Below are 13,457 nucleotides of genomic sequence, written 5' to 3'. Positions count from 1 at the left end.
AATCAAAGAAGTCTGAGTTGAAATTATTTTTACAACTATTCTTCAACAGAATTAGAAGGCTGTAAGTGGGAGAGCTGGAAAAGATCATAAAGGAAGGGGTTTTTCAAGGGAAGAAGTGGTGAGTTTCTCCTTGTAGCCCCATAACTCTTAATTCTTTTAAAATGTTCTGCTGCAGAGCATTATTTTCCTTTGTAAAAATCCCCTAAATTCTTGCCAAGAACAAGCACCTATATTTCATAGTCTATTGAATCAAGACTGATATATGGTAATTTACAGAAAGATGCATTGAGGCCCGTCCCCAAAAGGGATGCTATCATTTCATGCAAAAGTGACTCAAGAGTAAAATGAACTCTCAGAAATGTTATTCTTTCACTGGCCAACTCCTGTCATCCTATAGGCAGCCCCTAAAGTTGATGGGCTCTGAGGTGGGAGGTTGCTGTTGTAGCTATGTTTCTAAGTCTAGGGAGTTACTGCTCTTATATTTTAAATAGTAAGAGGACATTGCAACATTTAAATTTTTTCATTGGGAGTTTTGCCTGCATCAAAAAAATTGAAGATACAACTTGTATTAAAATAAAACTGCTACCAGAGGGAATTCTTTCACCTCAGATTTTTATTCATGAGGTATTAAGAATTCCCCTAGTTTTCTGAAATACAGTGATGAATGCATTTTGGCAAAGTGAAAATTGAATATAAAATTTTATGATGAATTATAAATACAGATATATTTCATTCTCTCATCTCAATACTTTGCATTAAATATGAGTGTTGTAATTCTTTCAAGTGACTGAGTTAATTTTATCTGAGAAAATAATAAAATGATCATTCATTTTAGAAAGGCCTTTGGAAAGTTTACACTCATTTCCTTTTTGTTTTTACATACATATATAACTCACTCTTGAAGAACCAGGAAAATGTTTTACACATTTCACGAACTCCATCAAGTGGAAAAGAACTCAAAGCAAATATTGACATAGAGTAGTGACTTACCATATTACTGAGCAGGGAGAAATTTAAATTAGCTTCTTGAAGGATAGATCAACAAAACCCAATGGTAAGTGAAGTCTGCACTGATCTTTGAGAAAACTTGAACTCAAGAGTAGATTTTGGAAATTTTAATGAGACTGAAATGGAAAACAGGATGAGAAGTAGTTTGCAGATCATTCATGGTTATTTTAAAGATGTGTGTGTATGTGTGTGTACAGATGAAAGGCATGTAGGGGGAGCAAAAGAAACTGGAGCTTCTATCAATTATAATTTAATTGCAATAAGTCAATGTAGTAAAAGATAATGAAATAATAATGAAATAATCCTAATAAAATAAAATATAACACAAATGTAAGAAACCTGCAAACATCATCACTTCAGTACAAGATGCTCAGAAAGGAGTCAGAAAACTTGTTTTGCCTTCCCTTTCACCTACATCTTGATATGTGTTTTTTTTCATGCAGAAGGGTTTTGGGGTACTATGAAGGTTCATAAAGCTGCTTATCCTAGTGAGAGTCACCAAGATTTCACATTCCCCTACGGAGAACAGAATAGTACATCAGGCTGAGGAATATCCTAGTTAGAGTCACCAAGATTTCACATTCCCCTACAGAGAACAGAATAGTACATTAGGCTGCAGAATAGCATGCCACTTATGCCTGGAAAAGGAACTTACTGTCACTTGTCATGAAAATCTCTCCTTGCATACAAACAGCAGAATGACTGAAAAAAACAAAAACATTTTAAACAAAAATCACTGGATCAAATTCATCATGTATTTAATACATTTTACCTAGTTATAGTCCAGGAAGGCTTTGTGAAGTTGATTCAATATTAAATAAAATTAAAAAGTACATAGGGGGAAATAATTTATATAAAATAAGTAATTAAAATAAATAAAATTAAGCTAAGATTTCAATATGTACTCAAAACACACACCATAGGGAAAGGACCACAGATTTGGCTCTGAGGTTTCTAATTAATAATAGAAAGTAAAAACTGGACCTAATATGATAATTCAGAATTTTTCCCTTAGGGGAAGGGAAGCCCAAATATTCTCAGTATTCTGTCCGGGGAAAAGTTTCTCCCAAGACTTAATAAAGTACACTCTGTGAAATGTAATAAATAGTCTTCAACAGCACCTTCACATGCTACAATTCTGGTCTCTGAGGGCAATTTGGAGATCATAATGGCATGATCCTGGAAGTGTCTCTTGTATTTGTGAACATACATCTTAGGATAACCTCATTGAGTGGTTTTTGTTTGTGTGGTAAGAATTTTGAATTTATAGAAATGTCAACAAATAAAACTTAAGGGAAGAATAACTGAGAATAAAAAATAATTCACAAGGAATATGTAAGAATCATGAGTTTGTCTGCAATTAAAAATATAGTCTTTACCTATAAAGCAAAAACTGACAAAATTTAAAGTTAAATTTTACAAACTAACACTCATGATGGGATATATTAACTCAAGTCTATAAGAAACTTCATAGGTCAAGCCGCCAAAAGTAATTAGGATATAGATGTTTTGAATAAAACACTGTATACACACAGAGAAAGGGAGGGAAAGAGAGAGAGAAAGAATTTTACACCAAAAAATAGAAAGTATACTTTCAAGTACCCAGGAAATAAGTATCAAAATTAAGCTCAGACATTCCACTCTCTCTGACAATTAGTAAAGTTAAATTAAATAGTCCAGTAATAAATTGATAAAATTAGAAAATTTGGAAATTTAGGAAGGCACTTCTAAATTTAAAATAGAGATTAAAAAATATTTAGAGTTGAAAAACAAGAATATCCTATCTAATAAAAGAATAATATGCTAATTGACCATACCTCTGCTACTCTCACAGCCAATCAGGGGTGCTATGCAAATTAACCCAGCAAAGATGGTGGGTAAATTTGCATACGCAGGTGGCGGGGTTGAGAGGGCAGCACCCGATGCCGCCGCTGCCAGCCGGGTCCAAGCCACAATCATGCTGCCTGCCCAGTCCAAGCCACAATGGGGAAGCGAGCAAGCAGCGTAGGGCAGCACCCGATGCCACAGGCCGGATCCAAGCCAAGTTGGGGGACTGGGCAGGTGGCGGGGGCAGCGCCCTATGCCGCCAGCTGGATCCAAGCTGTGATCGCGGACCCGGGCAGGTGGCATGGGGCAGCTCCCGATGCCACCAGGCTGGATCCAAGCTGTGATGGGGGACCGGGCAGACGGCGGGGGGCAGTGCCCTATGCCACCAGCTGGATTCAAGCCATGATTGCACCACCTGCCCGGTCCAAGCTGCAATGGGGAATCGGGCAAGCAGCGTGGGGCAGCGGATGCCGCTGGCGGGATCCGAGCCACGATGGGGGACCGGCAAGCAGCCTGGGGCAGTGCCCGATGCCGCCAGCTGGATCCAAGCCAAGATGGGGGACCGGGCAGGCGGCAGGGGGCAGTGCCATACGCCACCAACTGGATCCAAGCCATGATCGCGGACCCAGGCAGGCAGTGTGGGGCAGCGCTCCACATTGTTGGCAGGGTCCAAACCACGGGGATCTGGGAAGCCCCTGCCAAGGCCCACCTGTGGGGTTGAGCAGAGGGAGAAAGCTGGCGGCTTAGAGGGCATTGCTCCGTCTGGAGCCCCAGCTTCCACATCCCAGCTGTGGAAACTGACAACTGGTAGGGGGAAGTCCCACCCCCACAGAATCAGCCAGAATCAGCCGTTGGTCACACAGCTCAAAGGCCTGACAGTTAAGACTCTCATTCACCTGTATCTCAGACCGTGGCAGTAGAGAGGTGGGACTATGTCCAAAGAAAAACTGTTGATACAACGTAGCTCTGCAGCAGAAAGATGCCGACATTATCAATAGAAAATGTCTGAAGAGCAACGTGCATCTGGTCTTGAAAGAAGGCGACGCCTGCGACAGAATGTATCTGAAGAGCAGCTATTGGAAAAACGTCGCTCTGAAGCCGAAAAACACCGGCATCATCGACAGAAAATGTCTAAAGACCACGTGCCTTTGAAGTTGAAGAAGGCGGTGGCAAAGACAGAATATGTCTAGAGAACAGTCATCAACAAGTACTAGCAATATTGGTAGGAACTGCCTTCTCAGCAAAAATGGAGTTCATGAGGATGCAATTCTCAAACATAGTTGTGGTGGAATGACTGTTAGATGTGAATTTTGCCTATCACTAAATTTTTCTGATGAAAAACCATATGATGGGAAATTTACTCGATGTTGTAGCAAAGGGAAAGTCTGTCCAAATGATATACATTTTCCAGATTACCCAGCATATTTAAAAAGATTAATGACAAACGAAGATTCTGACAGTAAAAATTTCATGGAAAATATTTGATCTTTTGCTTTTGCTTCCATGGGTGCAAATATTGCATCGCCATCAGGGTATGGGCCATACTGTTTTAGAATACATGGACAAGTTTATCACCGTACTGGAACTTTACATCCTTCGGATGGTGTTTCTCGAAAGTTTGCTCAACTCTATATTTTGAGGTGGCATGGGGCAGCTCCCGATGCCACCATTATATTATATTATATTTTTAGCTGAAGCTACAAGTAAAAGATTAGCAATGCCAGAAAACCAGGGCTGCTCAGAAAGATTCATGATTAACATCAACAACCTCATGCATGAAATAAATGAATTAACAAAATCATACAAGATGCTACATGAGGTAGAAAAGGAAGCCCAATCTTTTGCAGCAGCAAAAGGTATAGCTCCCATGGAAGTAACTATGGCAATTAAATATGATCGTAACAGTGACCCAGGTAGATATAATTCTCCCCGTGTAACTGAGATTGCTGTCATATTCAGAAACGAAGATGGAGAACCTCCTTTTGAAAGGGACTTGCTCATTCATTGTAAACCAGATCCCAATAATCCAAGTGCCACTAAAATGAAACAAATCAGTATCCTGTTTCCTACATTAGATGCAATGACATATCCTATTCTTTTCCTACATGGTGAAAAAGGCTGGGGAACAGATATTGCATTAAGACTCAGAGACAACAGTGTACTCAACAATAATACTAGACAAAATGTAAGGACACGAATCACACAAATGCAGTATTATGGATTTCATCTCTCTGTGAGGGACACGTTCAATCCTATTTTAAATGCAGGAAAAATAACTCAACAGTTTATTGTGGATTCATATTCAAAAATGGAGGCCAATCAGATAAATTTCATTAAAGCAAACCAATCTAAGTTGAGAGTTGAGAAATATAGTGGTTTGATGGATTATCTCAAATCTAGATCTGAAAATGACAATGTACCGATTGGTAAAATGATAATACTTCCGTCATCTTTTGAGGGTAGTCCCAGAAATATGCAGCAGCAATATCAGGATGCTATAGCAATTGTAACGATGTATGGCAAGCCCGATTTATTTATAACCATGACATGCAACCCCAAATGGGCAGATATTACAAACAATTTACAACGCTGGCAAAAAGTTGAAAACAGATCTGACTTGGTAGCCAGAGTTTTTAATATTAAGCTGAATGCTCTTTTAAATGATGTATGTAAATTCCATTTATTTGGCAAAGTAATAGCTAAGATTCATGACATTGAATTTCAGAAACGAGGACTGCCTCATGCTCACATATTATTGATATTAGACAGTGAGTCCAAATAACATTCAGAAGATGACATTGACCATATAGTTAAGGCAGAAATTCCAGATGAGGACCAGTGTCCTCAACTTTTTCAAATTGTAAAATCAAATATGGTACATGGACCATGTGGAATACAAAATCCAAATAGTCCATGTATGGAAAATGTGAAATGTTCAAAGGGATATCCAAAAGAATTTCAAAATGTGACCATTGGAAATATTGATGGATATCCCAAATACAAACGAATATCTGGTAGTACCATGTCTATTGGAAATAAAATTGTCGATAATACTTGGATTGTCCCTTATAACCCGTATTTGTGCCTCAAATATAACTGTCATATAAATGTTGAAGTCTGTGCATCAATTAGAAGTGTCAAATATCTATTTAAATACATCTATAAAGGTCATGATTGTGCAAATATTCAAATTTATGAAAAAATATTATCAATCATGACGAAGTACAGGACTTCATTGACTCCAGGTATGTGAGCGCTCCTGAGGCTGTTTGGAGACTTTTTGGAATGCGCATGCATGACCAATCTTATGCAATCATAAGATTAGCTATTCATTTGCCAAATGATCAAAATTTGTATTTTCATGCCGATGATTTTGCTGAAGTTTTAGATAGGGCTAAAAGACATAACTCAACTTTGATGGCTTGGTTCTTATTGAATAGAGAAGACTCTGGTGCATGTAATTATTATTACTGAGAGAGTCCACAGCATTATGTGTTTAATAATTCTTTGTGGACAAAACGTCGAAAGGGTGGGAATAAAGTATTAGGTAGACTGTTCACTGTGAGCTTTAGAGAACCAGAACGATATTACCTTAGACTTTTGCTTCTGCATGTAAAAGGTGCGCTAAGTTTTGAGGATCTGTGAACTGTAGGAGGTGTAACTTATGATACATTTCATGTAGCTGCTAAACACCGAGGATTGTTACTTGACGACACTATCTGGAAAGATACGATTGACGATGCAATCATCCTTAATATGCCCAAACAATTACGGCAACTTTTTGCATACATATGTGTGTTTGGATGTCCTTGTGCTGCAGACAAATTATGGGATGAGAATAAATCTCATTTTATTGAAGATTTCTGTTGGAAATTGTACCGAAGAGAAGGTGCCTGTGTGAACTACAAAATGCATGCCCTTAACGAAATTCAGGAGGTATTCACATTGCATGGAATGAAATGTTCACATTTCAAACTTCCAGACTATCCTTTATTAATGAATGCAAATACATGTGATGAAATGTACGAGCAACAACAGGCAGAGGTTTTGATCAATTCTCTGAATGATGAATAGTTGGCAACCTTTCAGACTATAACTTCAGCCATCGAAGATCAAACTGTACATCCCAAATGCTTTTTCTTGGATGGTGCAGGGGGTAGTGGAAAAACATATCTGTATAAAGTTTTAATACATTATATTAGAGGTCGTGGTGGTACTGTTTTACCCACAGCATCTACAGGAATTGCTGCAAATTTACTTCTTGGTGGAAGAACCTTTCATTCCCAATATAAATTACCAATTCCATTAAATGAAACTTCAATTTCTAGACTCGATATAAAGAGCGAAGTTGCTAAAATCATTAATTTTACAGATTACTAAGAGAAATTATGAATTTGAATGTTGCATTTGGTGGGGAAGTTCTCCTTCTCGGAGGGGATTTTCGACAACATCTCAGTATTGTGCCACATGCTATGCGATCGGCAATAGTACAAACAAGTTTAAAATACTGTGATGTTTGGGGATGTTTCAGAAAGTTGTCTCTTAAAACAAATATGAAATCAGAGGATTCTGCTTATAGTGAATGGTTAGTAAAACTTGGAGATGGCAAACTGGATAGCAGTTTTCATTTAGGAATGGATTTTATTGAAATCCCCTGTGAAATGATTTGTAATGGATCTATTATTGAAGCCACCTTTGGAAATAGTATATTTATAGATAATATTAAAAATATATCTAAATGTGCGATTCTTTGTCCAAAAAAATGAGCATGTTCAAAAATTAAATGAAGAAATTTTGGATATACTTGATGGAGATTTTCACACCTATTTAAGTGATGATTCCATTGACTCAACAGATGATGCTGAAAAGGAAAATTTTCCATCGAATTTTTTAATAGTATTACTCCTTCAGGAATGCCGTGTCAAATTAAAATTGAAAGTGGGTGCAATCATCATGCTACTGAGAAATCTTAATAGTAAATGGGGTCTTTGTAATGGTACCAGATTTATTATCAAAAGGTTACGACCTAACATTATCGAAGCTGAAGTATTAACAGGATCTGCAGAGGGAGAGATTGTTCTGATTCCAAGAATTGATTTGTCCCCATCTGACACTGGCCTCCCATTTAAATTAATTCGATGACAGTTTCCCGTGATGCCAGCACTTGCAATGACTATTAATAAATCACAAGGACAAACTCTAGACAGAGTAGGAATATTCCTACCTGAACCCGTTTTCATACATGGTCAGTTATATGTTGCTTTCTCTCGAGTTCGAAGAGCATATGACGTTAAAGTTAAAGTTGTAAATACTTTATCTCAAGGGAAATTAGTCAAGCACTCTGAAAGTGTTTTCACTCTTAATGTGGTATACAGGGAGATATTAGAATAAGTTTAATCACTTTATCAGTCATTATTTGCATCAATGTTGTTTCTATATCATGAGTTTGTTATTGTTATATCATTTTGTTATTGTTTATTAATAAAATTATGTATTATTTTCATATACATTGTACTCATTTCCTTTTGTCTCTCACACTTGGAAATGTCTTCATTTTGCTTTCATTATTATAATTTAACTAGAGGCGTGGTGCACAAAATTTGTGCACTCGGGGGGTAGGGGCAGGTCCCTCAGCCCGGCCTGTGCCCTCTCGCAGTCCGGGACCCCTTGGGGGATGTCCACCTGCCGGTTTTCTTCTGACTACTTTTAAGATGTTCTCTGCCTTTGTTTTTTTGTTTGTTTGTTTGTTTGTTTTGTAGTTTCCCTCTAATGCACCCAGGTATTAATTTTCTTTCTCCTCATAGTACTTGCATCCTGGGACCCCTCGGGTATAAGCCGACAGTCAGACATCCCTCTTGCAGTCTGGGACCCCTCACTCCTTACTGCCCGCCTGCTCGCTGCTCCTTACCACTTGGCTTGCTGCTCCTTAGCGCTGCTGCAGAGAGGCTCCTGCCACTGCCACTGCACTCACCAGATGTGAGCCCGGCTTCTGGCTGAGTGGTGCTCCCCCTGTGGGAGTGTACTGACCACCAGGGGGCAGCTCCTGTTTTGAGCATCTGCCCCCTGGTGGTCAATGCATATCATAGTGACCGGTTGTTCTTGTTGTTCCACTGTAATGGCCGCTTAGGCTTTTATTATATAGATTGGGTATAAAATTTGAGTCACATGAATTGTCCTCAGCATCTTAAATATATAACTCCATTGACTTCTGGGTTTCTTTTTTCATGTGTGTGTTTTGTTTTTATGCTAAAGACAATTCTCCTGACAGTTTTCTGGAGATAACGTTTTGCCTCCAGCTTTTAGAATTGTTTGTAATATCTTCAAAGTTTTAGTTCTAGCTTTATGTTTCTTTTGCATACTTCTTGGGATTCAATAATTTGTTATGGACATTTTGTCTTTCTTCACTTTTGAATAATTCAGTTATATCTGTTCAGATATTGTTCTTTATCATTTCTTCTATTCTCTTATTCTGGAATTCTTAAATCAATCCTCCATAGTTCTTAGCTGCTTGTCTTTGTCCTTTAGAAATTTCTGTTTCTCTTTGTGAATTCCTCAGTATAGTCATCTAATTCTCTCTCTCTCTCTCTCTCTCTCTCTCTCTCTCTCTCTCTCTCTCCCTCTTTTACAGTGTTTAGAATTGTTTAGATGGTTTAGAAAATATCTTTAGAATTATTTCACCTAATGGGTATTGTTATTTTTAAAATTTTACTGGCTATATTATTTATTTCCAGAGTCTGTGCTTCAGTCTGATTCATCTCTCATTGGCCCTGATTAATTTGTGTATGTTTTTGTGTTAATAGATTCTTGTTATAGTAAATTGGAACTATTTTTTCATTTGAGATTATGTCATGGCCTTCCCTCATTTCTATAATGCCATAGTTCCAAGTAGCAACTCAGCAGTTGTTTTTTTGTTTATGTTTTTATTTCCCCAGCTTTATTTTTTCATGAGCAGGAGAACTTTACTCTGGCCCCTCATTTTCAGGTAATGATTCTAGTTTTGGTCCTAAAATCATCTATAATTATTGTAATTTTCCATCAGCAGCTACTACAACCGAATCTAGACTCATGGATTCAGTCTTGCTTACCACTATGCTTTTCCATACTATTTCTCTTCTCTGCAGGGATTTATCTTTGTGAGCCCCATTAGGACATTTGTAATACCTAATGTTATATTTTACCTCTTACTGCTATGTTCTTGAACCTGTGTGTATGGTAAAAATGTAAGCTCCACTCCATTTTGCTTGTGTTTGGAAATTTGTTATTTGATAGAAAATTATCCATATTCTCTCATTCCAAATCTAGTATAAAGCAAGTTATGTCTCTAGATAAGTATTTCAGAATATCATTGGGTAACTAACCAATAATTTTTTGGTTAACAGATGAGATGATTTGGCCCTGGCTGGTGTGGCTCAGTTGATTGGACGTTGTTCTGTGCACTGAAGGGTTGCTGGTTCGAGACGCGATCAGGGCACATGCCCGGATTACAGGCTCGATCCCTAGTAGGGGGCATGCAGGAGGCAGCTGATAGAAGTTGCTCTCACATAGATATTTCTCTCTATCTATCTATCTATCTATCTATCTATCTATCTATCTATCTATCTATCTATCATCTCTCAAAAATCTTTAAAAAACAGAAACAATGAGATGATTTGGGATAGAAATAAGGAAACCTTATTGCCACTTACAGTTCTGCAGCTGGAGCAAGCCAACCTTAGAATGATATGTTTGACCCTCAAATTATCTGTCAAATGGACTTTGTGGTAGATCTATGAAATGAATAACTTTTGAACACTGTGGACTCCAAGATTCTGATTTAATATCACTCATCTTCAAAATTGTGGAATTCCATATAGTGTTAATATAGTTTATAAGAAAAAAAATAAACCTTTCTTGATCAGATAAGCTTGATAATTCTGGTTAAATGAAGGCAAACAATTTGTTTACTGCTAGAACTCTCAGAACCTTTAATGTGTTAATGGTCTTCTTGAGTGGGCCATTCATGCAGCATGCAAATGTTAACTTTGGAGCCTCCCGTCCTTTTCTTTTTAAGCAATATTCTTTCTTGAGAACTAGTAGTCTATAAAACAAATATTTAAAATTCAGTGTGTGACTTATTTTCTGCCAGAAAATGACTAACACAAAGGGAAAGGGGAGAGGCACCCACTCTGTGTTCTCCAGACCTTTTAGAAAACATGGAGTTGTTCCTTTGGCCACACACATGTGAATCTACAAGAAAGGTGATATTGTGGACATCAAGGGAATGGACACTCTTCAAAAAGGAATGTCCCAGAAATGTTATCATGGCAAAACTAGAAGAGTCTACAGTGTCACCCAGCATGTGGTGGGCATTGCTATGAACAAACAAGTTAAGGGCAAGATTCTTGCCAAGAGAATTAATGTTGTACATATTGAGGAAAGTAAGCACTCTATGAGCCAAGATAGCTTCCTGAAACATGTGAAGAAAATTATCAGAGAAAGAAGGAAGCCAAAGAGAAAGATATCTGGGTTCATCTGAAACATCAGCCTGCTCCACCCAGAGAAGCACACTCTGTGAACCAATGGAAAGGTGCCTGAGCTGCTGGAACCCATTCCCTGTGAACTCATGTGTGAAAAAAAGAAAAAAAAAAGAGAAGACTTCTGTACTGCTAAAAAAAAATCAGTATTTGATTAAAAGAAACAAAACAAGTTAGAAGGTGCTTTCTAGGAGAGAACATAGATGTAGTAACTACAACGGACTATCATCTTCATTTTGATGGCTTATTGGAAAGAACACAACCATAACAAGAAAACCTGCCTAGGACATCACCTCATTATTTAACCTCATTAGCAACCCAATCTAACCACTTACATAATTAATTAAAGGCACAAGGAAACTTGAATGGGGCCTATCACAAGTTCGGGATCCTTAGGCATAGAAAGAGATATCAGCCAGCTAAGGAGAGCAGCTTCATGGGGCCCTGCTAATGGACCTTGAAGTGCTAGCTTCTGTTTTTATGGATGGTTACCCTAGCCGGTTAATTGGGTTAGATGAAGCCGGAAACTCTATTTCTTAAAAGGGAGCAGATGTCATTTGCCTATTTTTATCCAACATGATGATAAGTAACCTGAACTACAAAGAGTTTTCAAATAGCTCTGGTCAGCAGTCTCAGTAATTATAAGATTTGGGGAATAATTTTAAAAATGTACTAGATCAAAACTATATGACTAAAAATGGATATATTTTTAGTCATAGAATCAGACACACATCATAAAAATCACTAATAAGGTATGGCTTAAATATATATATATATATTTTATGTTTACACACACACACACACACACACACACACACACACACATAGCTATAGTAAACTTACTTTGTTATAGTACTTAAATTAATATTTTTATAAGCTTCTGTCTGGCTAAACTCATGAGTTCCTATAATGTACTTTCTTGAAATTTGAAATCATTTCTGAGGACCCTTTGGTAAATAGCCTCATTATTTGTTCTAAAATGACCTCTAAGAACAGAGAGATATTATTGCAACACAAGCTGAGACTGATTTTTTAATTCCTTCTTTAAAGATACTTCCCCTCTGGTAACTCCACAGATGAGACAAAAAACAAGGTCATAATTACAGAATTTTACAACTGTTCTAACGGACCCCAGAGGTCATTGACTAAATGTTTATATGCTTTTTATTGTAACCTGTAATAATCAATTAAAAGATGCTTGTAACATGCATCACTATTTCTGATGACTTTTAAATAAAACAAGCACTTTCTTGTGATTAATTTTCCTGCCTTTTGCATAATTTCTCTCCAGGCATCAGAAAAAAATAAAAGAAGAAACCACTATAGTTGTATAAAGTCATTTATTTAGTTCTTAGTTCTTTAATATGCTCTTCTCACTCCCCCAATCTTCCCCTAGTTCCCCCCAAATAAAGGAGGATTTGAGTTGGCTTAAGGGAGAATTAAGTAAGTTTAGACTTCAGACAACCCCTCCCCATGATCTGACAATAACTTATCCTTCCAGTTGCAACTCTCATGACCCCTGTCATGAAATTTATATTCTAACAGGACTTAATCTCAGGCAGTTGACACATTTCTTATTGCTCTATCTAATAGGAATGATCTTTCTTCCTACCATGGCCTTCTTGTCTCTTGGCCTGGGGGACTCCCACTTGTCTTCTAAGACTCCCTAAGCAAACCTTCACCAAAGGCTTGGGTTGATAAGTACCTTTTCTTGACTCTCATAATATCCCATGAAAATATTTGCAATTTATGAAATGTATTATGTTTATGTGGTTTCTCCTCCCTGCTTAAAAAAAAAAAAAAAGCTGCGTCTTATTCTTTCTGTCACCATTGGAGAGCACAGTAAGTGTCCAGTTATTATTTACTGGGTTCATCAGTGTCATGTGTGATGGTATCATGTGTGATAACATTAAAATATTTTGAAGGGTAGGTAAACTGCACAAAAATAAGGATTGGAAAAACTAAGCTATGTAAAGCAAAAAAGAAAGTTTGAAAACTTGGAGATAGAAATTTCTAAAGACTTTGGTGCAGGATAATTGCTCTCTTGCATCTATGAGGCATTGAAGGGTTTCCATATAAATGATAGTATTTGTCATTCATGACATAGTT

At 37.4% G+C, this 13,457-nt stretch overlaps 1 pseudogene across 1 annotated transcript; it reads left to right on the top strand.

Annotated features, from left to right (window-relative positions):
• Window positions 1-10,963: 10,963 nt before the first annotated feature.
• Window positions 10,964-11,506, top strand: LOC307112535 (large ribosomal subunit protein eL21-like; annotated as a pseudogene). The gene has a single exon. The product of its transcript is annotated as a large ribosomal subunit protein eL21-like (transcript).
• Window positions 11,507-13,457: the final 1,951 nt, after the last annotated feature.

This window comes from Cnephaeus nilssonii (genome assembly GCF_951640355.1).
Source record: "Cnephaeus nilssonii genome assembly, chromosome: 16".
Lineage (NCBI taxonomy): Eukaryota > Metazoa > Chordata > Mammalia > Chiroptera > Vespertilionidae > Cnephaeus > Cnephaeus nilssonii.
This window is presented reverse-complemented; position numbering and strand designations above follow the sequence as displayed.